The 11,490-nt window shown below is 39.0% G+C and overlaps 1 long non-coding RNA gene across 1 annotated transcript; it reads right to left on the bottom strand.

Annotated features, from left to right (window-relative positions):
* Nucleotides 1-1,833: 1,833 nt before the first annotated feature.
* LOC147641969 (uncharacterized) lies at nucleotides 1,834-8,803 on the bottom strand. Its single transcript, XR_015265981.1, has 4 exons — nucleotides 8,704-8,803; nucleotides 8,573-8,615; nucleotides 2,423-2,465; nucleotides 1,834-1,902 (listed from the first exon to the last, which is right to left on the bottom strand). It is a non-coding gene; the product is annotated as an uncharacterized LOC147641969 (long non-coding RNA).
* Nucleotides 8,804-11,490: the final 2,687 nt, after the last annotated feature.

Raw genomic sequence — 11,490 nt, 5'->3', positions numbered from 1 at the left:
ACGAATTAGGTTTGAATCCTACTATTACTACACATGATAAGGATGTTTTAGCTACAACATTTGCGGCCAACTTAATGATTGAGTAAGAACTTCTTAGCTAAGAGTTGATGTTTTTCATCAACTTGATACAAAACATCAACTTTTACAAAAAATTGATATTTTGAATCAAGTTGATGTAAAACATCAACTTTATATGCAAAACATCAACTCTCTATATGTAAAAGATCAAACTGTTTTACAATACTTGATGTTTTGTATCAACGATATGCAAAACATCAATTTCCCAAAAAACTTGATGTTTTGCATCAACTTTAATTGCAAAATATCAAGTTTTGTGGAAAAGTTGATGTTTTCAATCAACTCGATGTAAAACATCAAATTTTTCATAAAACTTGATCTTTTGTATCAACTTTGATGCAAAACATCCCAAAAGTTTATGTTTTGCATCGAGTAAATGCAAAACATCAACTTTCCACACAACTCGATGTTTTTGCATCAAAGTGGATGCAAAACATTAACTCTACCACAACTCGATGTTTTGCATCAAAGTGGATGCAAAACATCAACTCTACCAAATAGCCTGTTTTAGCGATTTTGTCTGCGCTGCATGCTCAAACGATATATTCCATAAATTTTGAGTACCAACACGACTATGTTTTGATGCAATGTGTAGACATCATAAAGCGATTTGCTGATGTAACAAATTGCTTTGTGACGTTTGCACATCGCACGAAACATAGTTGTGTTGGTACTCAAAATTTGTGGAATAGGTCGTTTGAGCATGCAACGCGAACGAAATCGTTAAAACAGGCCATTTGTGAAAATCGACCAACGATTCTCCAACTTTCTTCTCCTCCGGAGCATCTGAAACTTGATGCAAAACATCAAGTTTTGTAGTAGAGTTGATGTTTTGCATCAACTTTGATGCAAAACATCGAGTTGTGTGGAAAAGTTGATGTTTTGTATCAACTTTGATATAAAACATCAACTTTTAGGGGACTATTTTTCTTAACTTTGAAATATTTTTACATTTTTTATGAGAATTATTTTTACTTTTATCACCAATAAATCTGTAAAAGCTCATTCCAAATAATAAGCTTATATTGTTATATATTCTAATATTTTTTGAGTGCTTGTCAAATAATGTGCATATTTATGCATAGTGGTAGAATTTGTCCCAAGAAAGTCCATTCAAAAAAGTGTCTTACATTCATGAAATTTTATAAAATAAATTTTTATTTGAAAAAGATTGATATTTCTGTAAGTTATGTAGACTCATATGTCATTTTGTAAGTCAAGTTTATTTTTATGTCACAAACAACAGCCGTTTATAAATCTACGAGGGTTACATGTGTTCTCAATCTTGAAAAAAATAGCAAAATTCATGTAATTTTTAAATTATACATGGAATTCTAGATGTGTTTTCAAAAAACTATGTTTTAAACCCATTTTTGAGATTTCACACATTTTGGGAGGGAATCTTTTTAGGTAACCCTTGTTAGTTACCTATTTTGCTTGCAACATTGTTCTATGCATTACCTATTTTGCTCACAACATTGTTCTATGCGGACGTCGTATGGATAGGCCTATGCATGCAGCCTATGCATACGGCCTATGCATAAGGCCTACAGGCTCTTGACCTAAACCTAGTCCCCGGAACCCAAGATCAGTATGCATAGGCCTATGTATGCACAGCCTATGCATACGACCTATGCATGCAGCCTATGCATACGGCCTATGCATAAGGCCTATAGGCTCTTGACCTAAACCTAATCCTCAGAACCCAAGGGTGCAAAAATACAAAGAGAAGAATCATAAACAAAGAGGGCTTACCACTACTAGCCGAATCCGTATGGGTTTTTGCGTGGCCTATGCCCTTGGTGGTTGTTCGCTTGAATAGACCTACAAAAGATTATCATAATAAATCAAAACATTAGTTTATTAGTTCATTAGTTTATAGCCCTATTGCATAAGAGGGCTATGCCTACGGCTATGTATAAGCCGTATGCATAGCGTAGCCCTATTGCATAAGAGGGCTATGCCTACGGCTATGCATAAGCCGTATGCATAGCGTAGCCCTATTACATAAGAGGGCTATGCATAGGGCTTATGCATAACCTATGCATAAGCCCTATACATAAGGCTATGCATAAGCCCTATTGCATAAGAGGGCTATGCATAGGGCTTATGCATACCTTTTGCATAGACTATGCACAAGGTTATGCATAAGCCCTTTGCTTAAGGCTATGAATAAGCCCTATTGTGCATAAGGCCTATGCATAAGGTTATGCATAAGCCTTATGCATAAGAGGGCTATGCATAAAGAAGCCTATTGGAAGCCTATCGACCTAACCCTGATCGCCGGCACCCAAGGGTGCAAAAACACAAAGACAAGAAGCACAAATGAAGAAAGAGGGCTTACCATGTGAGAGTCTATGCCCAAAACCTTGCTCACTTGAATAATCCTACAAAAAAAGAAACATAATAAATAAAAAAGTTAGTCATCATTACCACATTAGTAAGCAAGAAGAACAAGAGAAAAAAGAGGTGAGTACCCTAAACCCTACTCTTAATGCATAAGTGAATGGAGAAACTAGTTTATGTTAAGCCTAAACCCTAGCATAATGCATAGAATGCCTAATAGAAAGCTTTGATGGTGGAGAGCTCTCCCCATCAAAGCTCTCTATCAGAGCTCTATGCATTAGGCTAGGGTTAGGGAAAGGGAGAAGAAAGAGAGGGGAAGGGAGAAAAGGAGAGAGGGAAAGGGAGAGAAGCTCACATAAAACTATGTCCAAGATTTCCATGAAAGCTTGGAAGAAGACATGAAACCATGAAACCATGAAGAAAGCAAGAAAGTGCTTACCTTGGAGAGGGAGACTTGATTGATCCAACACCCTTAAGAGATGAGTTGAGGTGGGAGGAAAACTTGGGCTCTGGCTGTGCATGTGTAGGATAGGGGAAGTAGGTATGTATTGACACCCGTCTTGGTGGCAATCTATGTGGGAGTCACAGTTTCGCAAGTCGCCTGAGTAGCGAAATTTTGCTACTAGCTTTGTTGGTGAGCAACAAAATTTCGTTGCTGGGTCACTGTCTAGCAGCAAAAACCTGGGTAAACTTCTGTTTGCAGTACTGAATGTTGTTGTGTGTTTTGTATGAACCCTAAATCAATTTTGGCCAGGTTAAAGATGTTTGACAGTGATCATTTGAATATAGAATAGGTCATAGGAATGATCATTCTTTGGGGGAGAGAGAGATATGCTTAAAAAACATTCTAATTTAAGCATAAATGGAAACTTTATAATATTTATCACTAAAATTCATTGATGTGTGTGTGATCAATATATACAAGGGCCAGTATATACGACAACGTCGTATAACAATTGAGCATGTACGAACAGATGGACTTCATGAGGTAGTGGCATGACCAAGTGCGGATGATGACATGGAATAGAACCATAGGAGAGTTCTAGGTAACATGCTACACCATTCGGTGACATCGAGTAGAGTGCGGAAGGTGGAAAGGCTTCATATGGAAAGCATGGCTGAGACTCATCTTCCCCAACCAATGAATGAGGCGCCTCCACCATTGCCACATGAGGAGGAAGAGAATCACATCATGGGGATGACATGGTGAATGACCTCTTTGGACGGGAGGTCATAGATGATAGTGAGCAAGCTCTAAGGTCACAAGAGGAGGAAACCTTGCATAGAGAGGCAAGCACAACTTTGTATGAGATGGATGTTCATACTCCACATTGCAGGGAAACTTGGAGCTATGAACTCGTAAATGGAGTGATGCAAGTGTCACAAGTCTTATTCGGTAAGACCGCCTCATTCTATTGAAAATATTTCATGTTCTATATACTCTCCTTGCTGATATTTTGACATATGATTTCTTACCCTCTTTTGTAGGCTTCTCAAGAAGATTCTTTCCCCTCAAAATCTATTACGGAACTCACGAGCTGGGTGCCGTAAAATGCTCTCTATATGCCAGGTATGAATTACACAAAAATACATGCATGTCGCAATGATTGCATGCTATTTAGAGGGGTTAATAAAGATGCAACACAATGTCTACAATGTGGGGAGAGCCGCTATAGGGATGATTTGCAAGGAGATAAAGTTCCCTATCATTCCTCACATCCAACACATGTTTAAATGTAAGGGGATTGCAGAACTCATAACATGGCATGCTACTCATCACTCGATCGATGGCATCATGAGGATCGTAGTTGATTCACCGACATGGCAACATGTGGAGCATCAATGGCCAGAGTTTAAATATGAGCCTTGTCACTTACGTCTTGGGTTAGGCATGGATGGTGTTAACCCATTTGGCTTTAAGTCCACATCATGGATGGTGTTAACTTTAAGTCCACACTCAGTCCACATCATGGTCTACTTGGCCTATTGTATTGGTGAATTACAGCCTCCCTCCATGGGTGGCAATCAAGAAAGGTCACATCATGCTTGCTATCCTTGTAAAATGCAAGTATAAGGTGGCAAACATGGATGTGTACCTCAAGCCTTTGATTGAGGAGCTTGAGACACTATGGCGAGGTATCAAAGTACATGATGTTTCAAGGCCGATAAATAGGCATGAGGTGGAGGTGAAAGGAGTTTTGCTTTGGATAATGCATGACTATCCGAGGTTTTCGGAGTGCTCACGTACCTACTTAAACCATATATGCATAAGAGTTTAGTCTTTAAACTTTAAGTTTATATCTCTATCTCAATCATCTCAATTTTAAAATAGGTTTGGCAACCTCTGAACGTCATGCATGTCCGATTTGCGGACCATCACTATTTCGAAAATACCCTCTTCACTTAAGAAGGTGGTGTATGAAAAACATCTTCAATTTCTCCCTCCTTCACATCCCAAGTATGTGCCACATGATGTCTCACCACTTGTGATGAGAGGTAGAGATTGGTTTGAGGCATGGAGAAGCACTCCCAATCCACCACTAAATGGGATGTCTAGACACCAATCTTCTTTCGACTTCCATATTGGTGTGACATGAAGATCATACATCTCTTAGATCCCATGCATATCTTCAAGAATATGGCAACAAATATTTGGGACCATTTAATTGGTAAAAGAGATACAAAGGATGCAAGGGATAACTTACAAAACATTGGACGCCTTCAAAGTGCATGGCCACTGCTTTAAAGTGAGAGTGGCAAAATAATCCCACCTAGGTGAAAGAGAGGCATAGGTGATGTTGACCATGTGTGTGCTGTAATGATGTGGCCATAGTATACACGGGACACTGGATACCCGATGGTATTTTTAATTGTGGTATGACTGCCCATAATTATTTAGCCATGCACCTTATTTGTACATATTATTTTATCTGCCTTCTTGCACCCGGGTGATGCTATTTGTACTAGTGCATGTGAACTAGGTTTATTAGTTCTATACACTTATGCACACTTTATGTGTGAACAACTCTATTTTTGAAAAAGTGTAAGCCCAATTTTGTACGAGACAATATTTTTAATGCCAAGGGCTATTTTTTTAATACATGATCGAAATACTTATGTCTCGTGAAGGGAGCTACATGGATGAGGGAGAGATTCAACCTAATCTTGTGTAGGTGGTGATCTTTAATTTTCTGATTATTGTTTATGTTGCGGTTTATGTGTTTGATTTTCTCAAGGCCTATGTCATGCTTACGTTTGTTGATAGGTTCATGAGGTAATTTTTTCAAGTGGTACAAAGCTCCTAACAATAAATGCTAAATGGTTGACTAGATAAAGGATCATATAAAGAAGCATTACAACTATTGAAAGTGAGGGAATAACCAGGAGGAACTATTAAAAATGGTCATAAAACATCACAATTGTTGTGATGAAGACAAGAAACTAATGGCATAAAGGTCACCAATAAGTGGCCACAACAAAGAGGTGACACTACCAACAAAGGCCATCTTAGATCAGCCCTTACCTCTCAAATTTTCATGTCATGTGGAGGCATAATTTTTGGTTCAATGAACAATGGTACACCTACATGCACATAGTGAACGCACTTTTAATTAAAGTATATAGCAAGATGGTGCATGTATATTCAAAGGAGGTGCATTTCCACCAATGAGTACATGCACATGGGTAGTTTGCAAGGAAATTCTCACTTTATTTAGTTACCCTTATAACTTTATTTTGGGATTAAATTCCAATTAATTTGATTTTCTTATAAAGTGATGAGGATATCGTTGTAAGAAGAGATGATCCATTGGAGAGTTATATCCATGTAAATGATGAGCCATTGGAGAATGTAGTGGATGATAAAAAGATGGCATAGCGCCAAATAGAGCTCACTATCAATTTTTTGATGAGCCTAGCTAATACTTCTCTTTTTTCCATGCCTTGTCACCCTGGTAATACCTTTGTAATGTGTATACCCATTTGGGCTTTGATCATATATGGAGTATAAACTCTTTTTTACTCACTTATTTTTTACCTTGAATTTTTTATTTATATAGTTTGGCATGCTCACATTGCTACCAAATTCCTTACAATATGAATTAAGTTGTGGGAGGGACCCCCACATGAACATGTCCCTTTTTTTCAACAAGTGAACAAAATTGATCACTAGTACCTTTTTAATTCTTCAAGTTCATAAGCCACTAATGATTTTATAAAATGTTTCCACTTTTAGTTCGCCTTGGGAATGTGAATCAAAAATATGTAAGTATATTATGTGAGTTCATTAGAAGGGATTTTTAAATAAACTTCTTTTTTATGTGAACATATAGGAAAATATCTACACGAAGTTTCTTCAAAATGGATTTTTTTTAAAAAAGGAAATGTTATTTTGGATAGAATAAGGGGCATTTTGAATGTTCACAATTCAAAGATCTTAGGGGGACTTAGAAAGTACTCCTTGATCACATGTCATAGGTTTTATATTCAGTGAACTCTTTAAGTAATCGTCGGTTCCTAAGAAGCGTTGATATATACTAGTCCTTTGATATTTTTTTCTCTTAAAAAATGATTAGTATAAAAGTGAGGAATACTCAAATGGTATCCAAAGTTGGTAGGTATAGCATTGTATATCTTGGGTACACTTTTTAAATACATGCAGGTGTTTAAATTTGGTTTTTAAAAAATGTCCTAAGGTTCTTCTTTTTCCAAACATAATTACATTAGATCTAAATTTGGCTCTCATTGGCCAATGATGAACTAAGTAATGGGTTCTTTAAACATTAGAAATGTATATGATATGCCTACCTTGTTTTTTAAATGTGCTTCTTGTGTTGAGTATAGCTTTGAATTATGATGATGCATCACCCAATTTGCTAATTAATTTGGAAGAAATCCTCTTAATATAATATTTTCTTAAGCTCAAATAAGCTCCCATCGAAAGTTTCTGTAAGTGTTCAAGGCATACATAAGTAGCTATCTTTTATGAATTTATAATACAAATTTACATTGATCAATGGTACTAATCATGTGTTTTTTCTTGTGATGAGCATGAAGCCCATAGAGAATCCTATTTGAAAAGAGATTATAAGAATGCAAGTTTGTAAATCATTTGAATAATATTGTTTTGAACATCACATAAATACTAAAATAGTTCTTTTCCACTAAAAGTTATATGCCTTGTATTCCACATTAAAACTTTAGTTTTACATGTAGATTCTATCAATGCAAAGCATTTGAATAAGTAACGTAAAAAAATAAACTCATTCAAATAAGAATCAATGTACTGAATGAGTAACGTGAAAAAATAAGAATCACTGTATTGATTCTTCCAGTAACTCTTAATGCATTTCTTAACCACTATGACCCATTGAGAGTTTACACTCACCACTTATATTATAGCATGTTAACATGGTTACCATGCTCTTTTTTTTTACAAAGTTGGCAATGACCCATTGAGAGTTTACACTCACCACTTATATTATAGCATGTTAACATGGTTACCATGCTCTTTTTTTTTACAAAGTTGGCACTCTATGACCCATTGAGAGTTTACACTTAATATTATAGCATGGTGCCATGCTCTTTTTTTTTTTTTGCAAAGTTGGCACTCTAAACCATGTGCCCATATTTTCAAACATATTACAAAATATGTCCTCATGTAGTTCAAGAGTAAGTTTAGTTGTGAACTATTTACAATTATCAAGCCAAATTAGTTATTGAACTACGAAATACTACACTTAAAGGTGATGGGTGAGTAGCTCGGTGTCTGTGTGTGTGTGAGAGAGAGAGAGAGAGTGAGAGAGTGTGTGTTTGTGTGTGTGTGTGTGTGTGTGTGTGTGTGTCAGAGAGAGTTTTGGGAGTTATTTTTAACTACGTTCGCTTCATGGTTAAGTATTTTGGCCACTATAAGAATCTGCCAGCCCCTTCTTCTTGACGTTTACTCCATTGTTTGCAAGAGAAGGTTCTATGCTTCGTTCGACCGGGTATTTTAAGGCGTTCTTCTCTAGCTTGCGAAGGGCAGCTTGGCCTAGATTCACACTACAGATGTCCGCCAGGCGCACGAGGTACAGGAGAACGTCTGAGAGCTCTTCGCCCAGATGCTCTTTGTCCTCACAGTCCCACCCAGGTAAGCCCTTGGGAACCTCACCTCTCCATTGGAAGATCTCTGACAATTCTCCGACCTCTCCCACCTTAATGATGCAAAAAAGAAAGAAAGAGAAAAAGAAGTCAGAGTATCATATTAGAGAGCAGGCTATATTAATTAGGAGACAATCTTACCATGGCTAGCAAAAGGTTTCGTGGGCTGTGGAATTTCTCCCAGTTCCTCTCGCTTGCAAAGGCTGCCACTCTCTCCGTCAAGTCCTTCAAGGTCACACATGAGCTAGCTTCTGCAATACTGCAAGCAAAGGTCTCATTAGAAGCTGCAGACGATTCTAGCAAGGGGCATGGATCGTGCTTGCCCATCATGCTTCTCTACTAGATGACAGGTTGAAGCAAATTAAACAGACGCTATTGGGCCAAAGTGGAGGCTCTGAGGTGCTCATTATATAGTGGTGGGATTACGAATCATGGACCCTTAGGCCTTGGCGAGAGCTAAGCTGGTTTGTCTTCATCGAAATTTGAAATATCTGTGGTTGTTTATCATTATTGGAATTAGTCAATGTGAGCCTTAATGGTGGGGGTGGGGGGCTTATTGCCACCTCAGCCTCGCCTCCACGTGCTTTCCTGCTGACATGGCATCGTAATTACACCTTGGCATTTCGCTGGACCGGTATTGGCCGACCAGGAGTTATGGTGCCTCGCCTCCACGTGGTTTGAAGCTAACATGGCGAGTAAAACTTGGCATTCTGCTGGACTCGCATTGGTGGATTGAGAGGCGTGCTGCACTCGTATTGGTTGATTAGGATGCATGCTGGACTCATATACATACCATGCATGACATTCTGTTGGACTTGGATTGGTCGATTGGGAGGCTACCACATCAGCATCACCACGTGGACTGTACGAAAAGCGGAATGCAGGGGTGACAAGGAGACGGGTTCACGATAGGTGGGAGTCGGTGGGTGTCGCGCACACACAGGCAATAATCAATTTACAAGGGGGTAAACCTTAAACGCCTTAGCTTTGGAGTAGCAAGCAAGTAAACATAAGCTATGGTGTTAAGGGGCTGGTCCCATGCCTTGCTATGGTGTTAAGGGACTGGTCCCATGCCTTGTCGCAGCTCTCATTAGTGGAGGCCCGGAAAGTGTGCTGACACACCACCCTTTCCTGCAGCTTCTCTATCGAGCTACTTCCCCCATATAGCTACTCACCAAAGCCTAGCCATGCACAATGATAAACTTCAAAAGGTGCAGGGAGACTCCCGTATCATTTTCAGTGTGAACTCCATTGCTTTCTTCTGGAACAGAGATGTACAGTAAAGACGTTTGTGGTGGGTGATACAAGGCCAATATGTCTCTTTCTTGTGTCTGGATAGACACTGGTCCTAGGTGTAGCTGCCCCACTCCTGTGTAAATTTTCTCCTGTGTCCCTTTGTGAGAGAGAGGTTGACGTTGTTACAATTATATACACTCAACACACGCTGTGATGGAGATACAGGAAAAAGTTATTTGCCGGCTGTTGAAGGATGTTTTTGTGCCATGTCAGCTACTCTTCACGTGGAGGACCTGAGCTGGAAGTTAAAAAGTCGAGCTGTGATGGAGATGCAGCAAAAGTGGGGACGTTGCTTCAAACTGGATTCAGACCATGTGCCTGGACGCCCAAAGAGCACTTTCCAGATTACCTCTTATTAGAGTACGTTCAACCAGGAGGAGTGGAGGCTGCAGGCCGCTTAGTTAGTGTAAACCCGTACGTTGACAGTAAACCGTTAACTGAACTTGAATTGAGACTGCTTAGAGCCTCGTCTCACGTTCCACCCTCTTAAATAGGGTCATTAACATGAGATAGTTAAAATTATTGCCCTGCGCTTCAGTAGCTTCCACAAAAATAGTTGCATAACCCACTCATCAGCATCAATTAATATTAAAATCTTCAATTTCATTACCTTTTTCCAAACAATTTTACTATTAATGATGAAAGTACCCGAAATCATCAAATTTGAGTATTTTTTTGGGTAAAAACAGTAGAATATATTAAAAAAAGGTGAGATTACAACTCCCCATGAGGAAGGTCCATGGCGGGACCTGAGAACTGCTAAAACGCTAGAAAATGGGATTAGCTACAGCACTTAAAACTGGGAAATATAGAGACCGAGGGCCCAAAAAACTGAGGGCAATTGCAAATGAGAAACTTGAACAGTAACCCTTCAAAAGCAGACTAAGACTGAACATGATGCAACGACTGAAATAGTAGCCATAGTCCACCGAGAGGGTTTAATGTACCCCTCCCAAACCTTGATGAACAGAATATTGAAGCCTTCTGTGGCATACAAAATCCAAGCCTTGACACATAATTTCCTTCTTTTTGGAGAGAGAAGAACTGAGCACTTTTTTCCACTTCCTCCATGGAAGATCCTGCCAGCGGTACACTTCATTCAGAACACCATTTGATTGGATTTGGTTGATCAACTTGAGGACATCCTCAAAAACCTTCCGCGGCCTGAATGTGATGAGCAGAGTATTGTAGCCTTCTGTAGCATTCGAAATCCAAGCCTTGAAGCATAATTTCCTTCTTTTTGGAGAGAGAGGAACTGAGCACTTTTTTCCACTTCCTCCATGGAAGATCCTGCCAGTGCTCCACTTCAATAGGAACACCAGTAGATTGGATTTGATTGATAAACTTGCGGACACTGTCAAGAAAAAGAAAGAAATTGTGATTAGTATTAATTTCATAGAGGGCTTCATTCCTTTGTTTCCAGACATGCCATAGCAGCAGAATTCTGACAGACTGCCGCGTTAAGGGGTCCAAGTGATGACATTCCGCTAAAAGCACTTCTTTCCAACTGAGTGGGGAACTTCTAATCTTCATAAAGGCCTCATTCAGAACACTCAAGAACTGTTTAGTGTCTGGGCAGGAGTAAAAGAGATGCGGGACAGTTTCTAGCTTTGCTTTGCATCGGGAACAAAT

Source organism: Cibotium barometz, chromosome 1, assembly GCF_041138505.1.
Source record: "Cibotium barometz isolate CiBa-2024 chromosome 1, ASM4113850v1, whole genome shotgun sequence".
NCBI lineage: Eukaryota > Viridiplantae > Streptophyta > Polypodiopsida > Cyatheales > Cibotiaceae > Cibotium > Cibotium barometz.
This window is presented reverse-complemented; position numbering and strand designations above follow the sequence as displayed.